Raw genomic sequence first — 11976 nt, 5'->3', positions numbered from 1 at the left:
TAACCACATACAAACACAGATAGGATAATAACGAGCAATCATGGTGGCCTGTAAACTGTTGTACCTGCAATGGACGTGGTTAGATGTCTGGGGACTTGCATAAGATGCATCAACAGAAGGTGTGAGTTGTAAGGAAATGAAGGAGGTAAATTTATAAGAAAATCTCCGACAGAACAATTAAAATGGACGATCGCATTTAAAGCGGATCCTAATTCCCTTGATTACCGGAGAGTCAAATCTTATTAAGAAGATTTTCTTCAAATCCCTTAAAATCTGGGAATCAATCATATCTACGTCAAATGATAAGATGAATCTACACTTACTCATTTCACTCTTCTATGTTACCTTCATTCGTACTCTTCATATAAATGGATTGTTTATCCAAATTATTCGCTGATGATAAAACTCAAATTTTCAGCCCGTATGCATCATGAAAACATACCTATTATCATTCACGACCTTTCCACTCAAATTTCGGGACGAAATTTCTTTAACGGGTAGGTACTGTGACAACCCAGAAATTTCCAACCAAATTTAAACTTTAATCTTTATATGTTTCCGACACGATAAGCAATATTTGTTAAGTTAAATTTCAAGAATTTTAAACTATGTTCATACATTCATTCAACCTCGACCAAGTTCCAACGATTCACGAACCATTAAACGAATATGATTATATATGTATATGTGTATATATATTATAACTTGAAACGTAAACAAAATATTAGATTAAATACTTTATATGATTGTATCTGTTTCAAAATGTTTATCAATGGAATTAGAAGATAAGATCAAATGATTGAATTATCAGATATATTGAATTATGATTACAAGTCTCTGTTGAAAGGCCCACGTTGATTTGAGAAATCTTTCCATTTTAACAATATTCGGAAAATGGTAAAGTGATTTATAAATAAGAACAAATTGTCAATCATTGAGAACTAGACAAAGGATAGTGGAAGATTGAATCTCATAAAGACTCGATTGATCTATTTAGTTTCAAACGTACAAAAACGTTTTCAGTTTAAAAAGAACTTTATTATTAAAACGTATATAACTTTTATAAATATCTAGAACCACTTTTGACAACTCATTACTTAACTAGTATGATAAAGATAACGATATTTATATTTTATTTTATTAAATATATATAACAATTTAAATTAATATTATATATATTTATACGCGTATTATACGTACATAGTTTTATACTTTTACTATACTTAAACTTTACCTTTACTTTATTGTTACTTTACTTTAACTTTAATAATTCACTTTAATAATTCATACTTTAATAATTCACTTTAATAATTCATACTTTAATAATTCACTTTAATAATTCATACTTTAATAATTCACTTTAATAATTCAAAAATATATTATAAATAGAATTCAATAGGTTTCATTATTTCATAGAAACTTGAAAATATTTTTCTCTAAACCCTCTCAATCGATTTACATATATATATTTACTCCGTATTATTTCAAGATATTATTAGTATCGTTTTATCATAATGTCATCTTAGTAATTATAAATATTGATATTTTTATAATAATAATTATTATTACAAAATAATACAACTTTTACTTACTATCATTATAGATATTATTTTATCAAATAAATATGTGATACAAACATATTTTACTACTTGTAATAACTTACTTTAATAATACTTATCATATTATCTTTATGATATTAAATGAACCCTATAAATTTTATTACTTAATATATATAAAAGTATATTTTATTATATAAATTTAATATAAAATTTTATTTATTAATATATATTATTTACTCTAATAAATCTTTTAAAAATATTTAAAAATATAAAACGACGATATTTAAACTATATATTAATCATGTATAGATTTTTGGAAATTATTTTGAGTCAAATTTACTTTTGTTGACTTTTGCATATTAGTCTCGAGCATTAGGATTGTGGTACACTATGACTTGACCTAATTTGTTAGACAAATATTGACCAACACATAAATATATATAATTAATTTAGGTTCGTGAATCCGAGGCCAACCTTGCACTTGTTCAATGACGTTATATGTATTTTTACTATGAAATACAGTATGGTGAGTTTCATTTGATCCCTTTTCACTCATTATATTTTTGGGACTGAGAATACATGCGCTGCTTTTATAAATGTTTTACGAAATAGACACAAGTAATCGAAACTACATTCTATGGTTGGATTATCAAATTGAATATCACCCTATATAGTCTGGTAATCTAAGAATTAGGGAACAGACACCCTAATTGACGCGAACTCTAAAGATAGATCTATTGGGCCTAACAAACCCCATCCAAAGTACCGGATGCTTTAGTACTTCGAAATTTATATCATGTCCGAAGGAGGATCCCGGAATGATAGGGGATATTCTTATATGTATCTAGTTAATGTCGGTTACCAGGTGTTCACCATATGAATGATTATTTTTGTCTCTATGCATGGGACGTATATTTATGAGAACTGGAAATGAAATTATTGTGGTCTATTAAAATGATGAAAATAAATGATGATGATAAACTAATGAACTCACCAACCTTTTGATTGACACTTTAAAGCATGTTTATTCTCAGGTGTTAAAGAAATCTTCCGCTGTGCATTTGCTCATTTTAAAGATATTACTTGGAGTCTTTCATAGCATATTTCGAAGAACGTTGCATTCGAGTCATTTAGTTCATCAAAGATTATTATTAAATCAATTTATAGTTGGATAGTGGATATTATGAAATGGTATGCATGCCTGTCAATTTTTGATGTAAAAATGTTTGTCTTTTAAAAACGAATGCAATGTTTGTAAAATGTATCATATAGAGGTCAAATACCTCGAAATGTAATCAACTATTGTGAATCGTTTATAATGTATATGAACGGGTCCTTTCAGCGACCCCGATGAACTTTATATGTACCGTCAACACCCGTATTTTCAATATCGTGACAATAACCCGGGAACCTCTAAACCACCAGGTTTTTCTAAACCAATGTGGAAAACGACGGCTCATATTAGAGGAACATCATATATCCCTAGAAAATTAGGAAAAAGAACCAAGTCCTAAGAAGAAGAAACCAGTGATTCAGATTAGAGGGGTGTGAGCATGTTGTGTAATAAATGCATTGTAGTGTGCTTGTACTTTTATGTTCTATGTAAAAATTGCTTGTATTGTTTGTTATTATGAATCTAATCCTTGTCTATTTTACAGTATAAAAACAAAATGGACGTTAAGGGTAGACAACCGAATATTTTAGAAGACCTACCAGAGGATATGATTGAGGAAATCTTGTCTAGAGTCGATCAGAATTCATCAGCACATTTAGTTATGGCGAAATTAACTTGTCAAACATTTGAAAGACTTTCCAGAAATTTCTTAGTTTATAAAAGGCTTTCCTTTGATAGGTGGGGTATATCACATTGGGGAGACTTTAAGTTACGCCATGTTTTCTTTAAAGCGTTAAATGCGGGGAACCCAAATGCAATTTTACGCTACGGGTTAAGAACCTATTTTGACTCAACATATCCCAACATAGGATTTCGTGAATTAGAAAGAGCTTCTAACATGCAACATAAAGAAGCATGTTATGCTTACGGGTTAGTGATGTTCGCTTCTTACCAAAGTGAGAAAAAGAACATCGGATTGCAGCTTTTAAATAAAACTTTCCCACAAGTGATGGATTCAGTAGTTGGGGTGAGAAACAAGGTTTTTAGATTATTACAGGGCTGTTGGACATTACGAAACCCTCGTTCTTTTGATGACATTACAACATGCTACCTAGCCAATGGTCATAACGGTTATTTTCCACAAGATCAAGGATGGGAAGTCGTCTCAGTAAAACCAGAATGCATGACTTGTTTCTGGACTTATGAATTACGTGTCTTTATTTCCTTTGCTGAAAAACTTGCGTATTAACTAGATTTATCTTCAAAACTGTCCTGTATCATAGTGTACTATATTTCATATTATATGTAATATAGCGAAGTTGTAAGTTTGAAGAATATTTGTATTATTATAATCAATTTTTCATATGGAATTGTAGTAGTTGAATTGTATATTAGCTACTAAGTATGAACTTAACGGGTAGGTAGTACCCGAATTTAAACTTATAAAACGCTAATATGAAGAAAAAGCTTTTATAAATGAGATCATATTATGCTACGAGATACTATTGACTACTCTTAATATTCTGTATGATTAACTTGTTTCATCTGACTATTTTGAAGGAAATGGCACCGACTACTCGACACACCTTGAATATGAGCGAAGAGGAATTACAGGCCGCACTACATACCAACAATAACTCTGAATCTAGCAATACAGCTAACGGCGCAAGAAATCGTGTAGGATGCTCCTACAAGGAATTCACTACCTGCAAACCTTCAGAATTTGATGGAACCGAAGGACCAATCGGATTGAAACGGTGGACCGAGAAAGTTGAATCGGTGTTTTCCATAAGTAAGTGTGTCGAAGGAGACAAAGTGAAGTACGCTACGCATACCTTCACAGGTATTGCATTAACATGGTGGAATACCTATCTAGAGCAAGTGGGACAAGATGCTGCTTACGCACTACCGTGGTCAGCATTCAAGCACTTGATGAACGAGAAGTACCGTCCCAGAACCGAGGTCAATAAGCTCAAGTCAGAACTTAGAGGGTTACGAACACAGGGATTCGATATTACTTCGTACAAAAGACGATTCACAGAATTGTACCTATTGTGTCCGAGAGCATTCGAAGATGAGGAAGAGAAGATCGACGCTTTTGTGAAAGGGTTACCAGAGAGAATCCAAGAAGATATAAGTTCACACGAGCCTGCCTCCATACAAAAGGCATGTAGAATGGCTCACAAACTAGTGAACCAGATTGAGGGAAGAATTAAAGAACAGGCGGTCGAAGAGGCCAACGTGAAGCTAGTCAAAAGAGAGTGGGAGGAAAACGGTGATAAGAGTCACCAATACAACAACAACTATCCCAAAAATCGCAACATCAATCGCAACTACGACAAACGGCACAACAACAACAACAACTACAACAATCATCCCAACAATAATAACAACCGCACCAACAACAACAATCAGAAACAGCTATGCCAAAGGTATGAAAAGTATCACTCGGGGTTCTGCACCAAATTTTGAAACAAGTGTAAAAGAAATGGTCATAGCGCGGGGAAGTGTGAGGTCTACGGACCAGGGGTTAACAGAACGAAAGGAACAAATGGTATCAGAACGAGTAATGGCGGAGCAATTAGTGTCGGAGCAAGTTATGCCAATGTAGTTTGTTATAAATGTGGAAAACTGGGCCACATTATTAGAAATTACCCGAACCAAGAGAACACGAATGGACAAGGCCGCGGAAGAGTTTTCAATATTAATGCGGCAGAGGCACAGGAAGACCCGGAACTTGTTACGGGTACGTTTCTTATTGACAATAAATCTTCTTACGTTTTATTTGATTCGGGTGCGGATAGAAGCTATATGAGTAGAGATTTTTGTGCTAAATTAAGTTGTCCATTGACGCCGTTGGATAGTAAATTTTTACTCGAATTAGCAAACGGTAAATTAATTTCAGCAGATTATATATGCCGGAATCGAGAAATTAAACAGGGTAGCGAAATATTTAAGATTGATTTGATACCACTAGAGTTAGGGAGTTTTGATGTAATAGTTGGCATGGACTGGCTGAAGGAGATGAAAGCAGAGATCGTATGTTACAAAAATGCAATTCGCATTGTACGAGAAGAAGGAGAACCCTTAATGGTGTACGGAGAAAAGGGCAACACGAAGCTACATCTTATTAGTAATTTGAAGGCACAAAAACTAATAAGAAAAGGTTGCTATGATGTTCTAGCACATGTCGAGAAAGTACAAACTGAAGAAAAGAGCATCAATGATGTTCCCATCGCAAAATAATTTCCCGATGTATTTCCGAAAGAATTACCGGGACTATCTCCACATCGATCTGTTGAATTTCAAATAGATCTTGTACCAGGAGCTGCACCAATAGCTCGTGCTCCTTACAGACTCGCACCCAGCGAGATGAAAGAACTGCAAAGCCAACTGCAAGAACTATTAGAACATGATTTCATTCAATCAAGCACATCACCATGGGGAGCTCCTGTTTTGTTTGTCAAGAAGAAGAATGGTACATTTAGGTTGTGTATTGACTACAGAGAGTTGAATAAACTTACCATCAAAAACCGTTATCCACTGCCGAGAATTGACGACTTATTTGATCAACTACAAGGCTCGTCGGTTTATTCGAAAATCGATTTACATTCTGGATATCATCAAATGCGAGTAAAGGAGGATGATATTCCAGAAACTGCTTTTAGGACGCGTTATGGTCATTACGAGTTTATGGTTATGCCGTTTGGATTGACTAACGCACCAGATGTGTTCATGGACCTTATGAACCGAGTGTGTGGGCCATATCTTGACAAGTTTGTCATTGTTTTCATCGATGACATACTTATTTACTCAAAGAATGATCAAGAGCACGAAGAACATTTGAGAAAAGTGCTAGAAGTATTGAGGAAAGAAAAACTGTACGCTAAGTTTTCAAAGTGTGCATTTTGGTTGGAAGAAGTTCAATTCCTCGGTCACATAGTGAACAAAGAAGGTATCCAGATGGACCCGGCAAAGATCGAAATCGTTGAAAAGTGGGAAACCCCAAAAACTCCGAAGCACATACGATAATTTTTAGGATTAGCTGGTTACTATAGAAGATTCATCCAAGATTTCTCCAAAATAGCAAAACCCTTGACTGCATTAACGCATAAAGGGAAGAAATTTGAATGGAAGGATGAACAAGAGAAGGCGTTTCAGTTATTGAAGAAAAAGCTAACTACGGCACCTATATTGTCATTGCCTGAAGGGAATCATGATTTTATAATTTATTGTGACGCATCAAAGCAAGGTCTCGGTTGTGTATTAATGCAACGAACGAAGGTGATTGCTTATGCGTCTAGACAATTGAAGATTCACGAGCAAAATTATACAACTCACGATTTGGAATTGGGTGCTGTTGTTTTTGCATTAAAGACTTGGAGGCATTATTTATATGGAGTCAAAAGTATTATATATACCGACCACAAGGGTCTCCAACATATATTTAATCAGAAGAAACTGAATATGAGACAACGCAGGTGGATTGAACTGTTGAATGATTATGATTTTGAGATTCGATACCACCCGGGGAAGGCGAATGTGGTAGCCGACGCTTTGAGTAGAAAGGACAGAGAACATATATGGGTAAAAGCTATGAATATAATTATTCGTACTAACCTTACTACTCAAATAAAGGAGGCGCAACAGGGGGTTGTAAAAGAAGGAAAGTTGAAGAATGAGATACCCAAAGGATCAGAGAAACATCTTAATATTCGGGAAGACGGAACCCGATATAGGGCTGATAGAATTTGGGTACCAAGATTTGGAGATGTGAGAGAAATGGTACTTAAGGAAGCACATAAAACCAGATATTCAATACATCCCGGAGCGGGGAAGATGTATAAAGATCTCAAGAAACACTTTTGGTGGCCGGGTATGAAAGCCGATATTACTAAATATGTAGGAGAATGTTTGACGTGTTCTAAGGTCAAAGCTGAACATCAGAAACCATCAGGTCTACTACAACAACATGAAATCTCGGAATGGAAATGGGAAAACATTACCATGGATTTCATTACTAAATTGCCAAGGACTGCAAGTGGTTATAATACTATTTGGGTAATAATTGATCGTCTCACCAAGTCAGCACACTTCCTGCCAATGAGAGAAGAAGACAAAATGGAGAAGTTGGCATGATTGTATTTGAAGGAGGTTGTCTCCAGACATGGAATACCCGTCTCTATTATCTCTGATAGGGATGGTAGATTTGTTTCAAGGTTCTGGCAGATGTTGCAACAAGCATTGGGGACTCGTCTAGACATGAGTACTGCCTATCATCCACAAACTTATGGGCAGAGTGAAAGGATGATACAAACGCTTGAAGATATGCTACGAGCATGTGTTATTGATTTCAAAAACAGTTGGGATCGACACCTACCGTTAGCAGAATTTTCCTACAAAAACAGTTATCATTCTAGTATTGAGACGGCGCCGTTTGAGGCACTTTATGGTAGAAAGTGCAGGTCTCCGATTTGTTGGAATGAAGTGGGGGATAGACAGATTACGGGTCCGGAGATAATACAAGAAACTACCGAGAAAATCATCCAAATTCAACAACGATTGAAAACCGCCCAGATCGACAAAAGAGCTACGCGGACAGTAAAAGAAAAGATATAGAGTTTGAAATTGGAGAAATGGTCATGCTTAAGGTTTCACCTTGGAAAGGCGTCGTTCGATTTGGTAAACGGGGGATACTAAATCCAAGGTACATTGGACCATTCAAGATTATAGATCGTGTCGGACCAGTAGCTTACCAACTGGAGCTACCTCAACAACTCGCGGCTGTATATAACACTTTCCACGTCTCGAATTTGAAGAAATGTTTTGCTAAAGAAGATCTCACTATTCCGTTGGACAAAATCCAAATCAATGAAAAACTTCAATTCATTGAAGAACAAGTCGAAATAATGGATCGTGAGGTTAAGAGACTTAAGCAAAACAATTCTACTCGTATGCACCCGTATTCGTACTCGTACAATACACAGCTTTTAGATGTATGTACTATTGGTATATACACTCCAATGATCATCTCTTAGCAGTCCATGTAAGTCACCTAACACATGTGGGAACCATCATTTGGCAACTAGCATGAAATATCTCATAAAATTAAAAAAATATTAGTAATCATTCATGACTTATTTACATGAAAACAAAATTACATATCCTTTATATCTAATCCATATACCAACGACCAAAAACACCTACAAACACTTTCATTCTTCAATTTTCTTCATCTAATTGATCTCTCTTAAGTTCCATCTTCAAGTTCTAAGTGTTCTTCATAAATTCCATAAGTATAGTTTCATAAAAATCAAGAATAATTCCAAGTTTGCAAGTCTACTTCCAAGCTTTCTAATCCATTTCAAGTAATCATATAAGATCAAGGAACCTTTGTTATTTACAGTAGGTTATCTTTTTAATTCAAGGTAATATTCATATTCAAACTTTGATTCAATTTCTACAACTATAACAATCTTATTTCGAGTGAAAATCTTACTTGAACTGTTTTCGTGTCATGATTCTGCTTCAAGAACTTTCAAGCCATCCAAGGATCCTTTGAAGCTAGATCCATTTTTCTCATTTTCAGTAGTTTTATCCAGAAAACTTGAGGTAGTAATGATGTTCATAACATCATTCGATTCATACATATAAAGCTATCTTATTCGAAGGTTTAAACTTGTAATCACTAGAACATAGTTTAGTTAATTCTAAACTTGTTCGCAAACAAAAGTTAATCCTTCTAACTTGACTTTTAAAATCAACTAAACACATGTTCTATATCTATATGATATGCTAACTTAATAATTTTAAACCTGGAAACACGATGAACACCATAAAATCGGATATACGCCATCGTAGTGAAACCGGGGGCTGTTTTAGTTTGGATAATTAAAAACTATGATAAACTTTGATTTAAAAGTTGTTCTTCTGGGAAAATGATTTTTCATATGAACATGAAACTATATCTAAAAATCTTGGTTAAACTCAAAGTGAAAGTATGTTTTTCAAAATGGTCATCAAGATGTCGTTCTTTCGACGAAAATGACTACCTCTTTAGTAATTGACATGTAACTTAAATTTCTGACTATAAACCTATACTTTTTCTGTTTGGATTCTTAAATTAGAGTTCAATATGAAACCATAGCAATTTGATTCACTCAAAACAGATTTAAAATGAAGAAGTTATGGGTAAAACAAGATTGGATATTTTTGATCTTTTTAGCTACGGAAAATGTTTAACAAACCTATACAAATCATATCCTAGCTAACTTATATTGTATTATACATGTATTCTAATATATTATGTAATCTTGGGATACCATAGACACGTATACAAATATTTTGACATATCATATCGACCCATGTATATATATTATTTGGAACAACCATAGACACTCTATATGCAGTAATGTTGGAGTTAGCTATACAGGGTTGAGGTTGATTCTAAAAATATATATACTTTGAGTTGTGATCTAGCCTTAGACGTGTATACACTGGGTCGTGGATTGATTCAAGATAATATATATATCGATTTATTTCTGTACATCTAACTGTGGACAACTAGTTGTAGGTTATTAATGAGGACAGCTGACTTAATACACTCAAATCTTTAAAACATAATAAAAATGGTTGTAATTATATTTTGATCATACTTTGATATATATATGTACATATTTGTATAGGTTCGTGAATCGATCCGTGTCCAAGTCTTATTTCCGAGGAAGGAAACATCTGTGAAAGTGAGTTATAGTCTCACTTTTAAAATCTAATATTTTTGGGATGAGAATACATGCAGGTTTTATAAATGATTTACAAAATAGACACAAGTACGTGAAACTACATTCTATGGTTGAATTATCGAAATCGAATATGGCCCTTTTTATTAAGTCTGGTAATCTAAGAATTAGGGAACAGACACTCTAATTGACGCTAATCCTAAAGATAGATCTATTGGACCTAACAAACCCATCTAAAGTACCAGATGCTTTATTACTTTGAAATTTATATCATATCCGAAGGGTGTCCCGGAATGATGGGGATATTCTTATATATGCATCTTGTTAATGTCGGTTACCAGGTGTTCACCATATTGAATGATTTTTATCTCTATGTATGGGATGTGTATTGAAATATGAAATCTTGTGGTATATTGTTACGATTTGATATATATAGGTTAAACCTATAACTCACCAACATTTTTGTTGACGTTTAAAGCATGTTTATTCTCAGGTGAATACTAAGAACTTCCGCTGTTGCATACTAAAATAAGGACAAGATTTGGAGTCCATGTTTGTATGATATTGTGTAAAAACTGCATTCAAGAAACATATGTCGATGTAATATATTTCTATTGTAAACCATTATGTAATGATCGTGTGTAAACAATATATTTTAGATTATCATTATTTGATAATCTACGTAATGCTTTTGAAACCTTTATTGATAAAATAAAGGTTATAGTTGTTTTAAAAATGAATGCAGTATTTGAAAAACATCTAATATAGAGGTCAAAACCTCGCAACGAAATCAATTAATATGGAACGTTTATAATTAATATGAACGGGACATTTCATTTAACCCGTAGCATAAAATTGCATTTGGGTTCCCCGCATTTAACGCTTTAAAGAAAACACGGTGTAACTTACGGTGTCCCCAATGTGATATATCCCATCTTTCAAATGAAAGCCTTTTATAAACTAAGGCCTGCCTGGAACGTTCTTCAAATGTTCTACAAACTAATTTTGCCATAAATAATTGTGCCGACGAATTCTGATCGACTTTAGACAAGATTTTATCAATCATGTCCCCGGGTAGGTCTTCTAAATTTTTTGGTTATCTATCCTTAACGTCCATTGTATTTTTATACTGTAAAACATATGAGAATTAGATTCGTAAAAGATAATTATCAAATAATACAAGTAATTTTCACATACAACAAGAAAAATACAAGCACACTTATTTTACATATTTTACACCTCATGATTACAACTCTTTATTCCGACTCACTAGTTTCTTCCTCTTCAGACCTGTTTCGTTTTGCTAATTTTCTAGGGATATATGATGTTCCTCTAATACGAGTCGTTTTTTTCACAAATGGTTTAGAAAAACCTGGTGGCTTAGAGGTTCCCCGGTTATTGTTACAACTTAAGAAATACGGGTGTTGACGATACATATAAAGTTCATCGGGGTTGGAATCAGGTTTCTCTATTTTGATGCCCTTTCCCTTATTATTTTCTTTTGCCTTTTCAAATTGGGTCGAGGTAATTTCTATAACATCATCGGAATCCTCATCGGGATCTG

This window comes from Rutidosis leptorrhynchoides, chromosome 8 (assembly GCF_046630445.1).
Source record: "Rutidosis leptorrhynchoides isolate AG116_Rl617_1_P2 chromosome 8, CSIRO_AGI_Rlap_v1, whole genome shotgun sequence".
NCBI classification, from domain to species: Eukaryota; Viridiplantae; Streptophyta; class Magnoliopsida; order Asterales; family Asteraceae; genus Rutidosis; species Rutidosis leptorrhynchoides.
Note: the sequence above shows the minus strand (reverse complement) of the source record.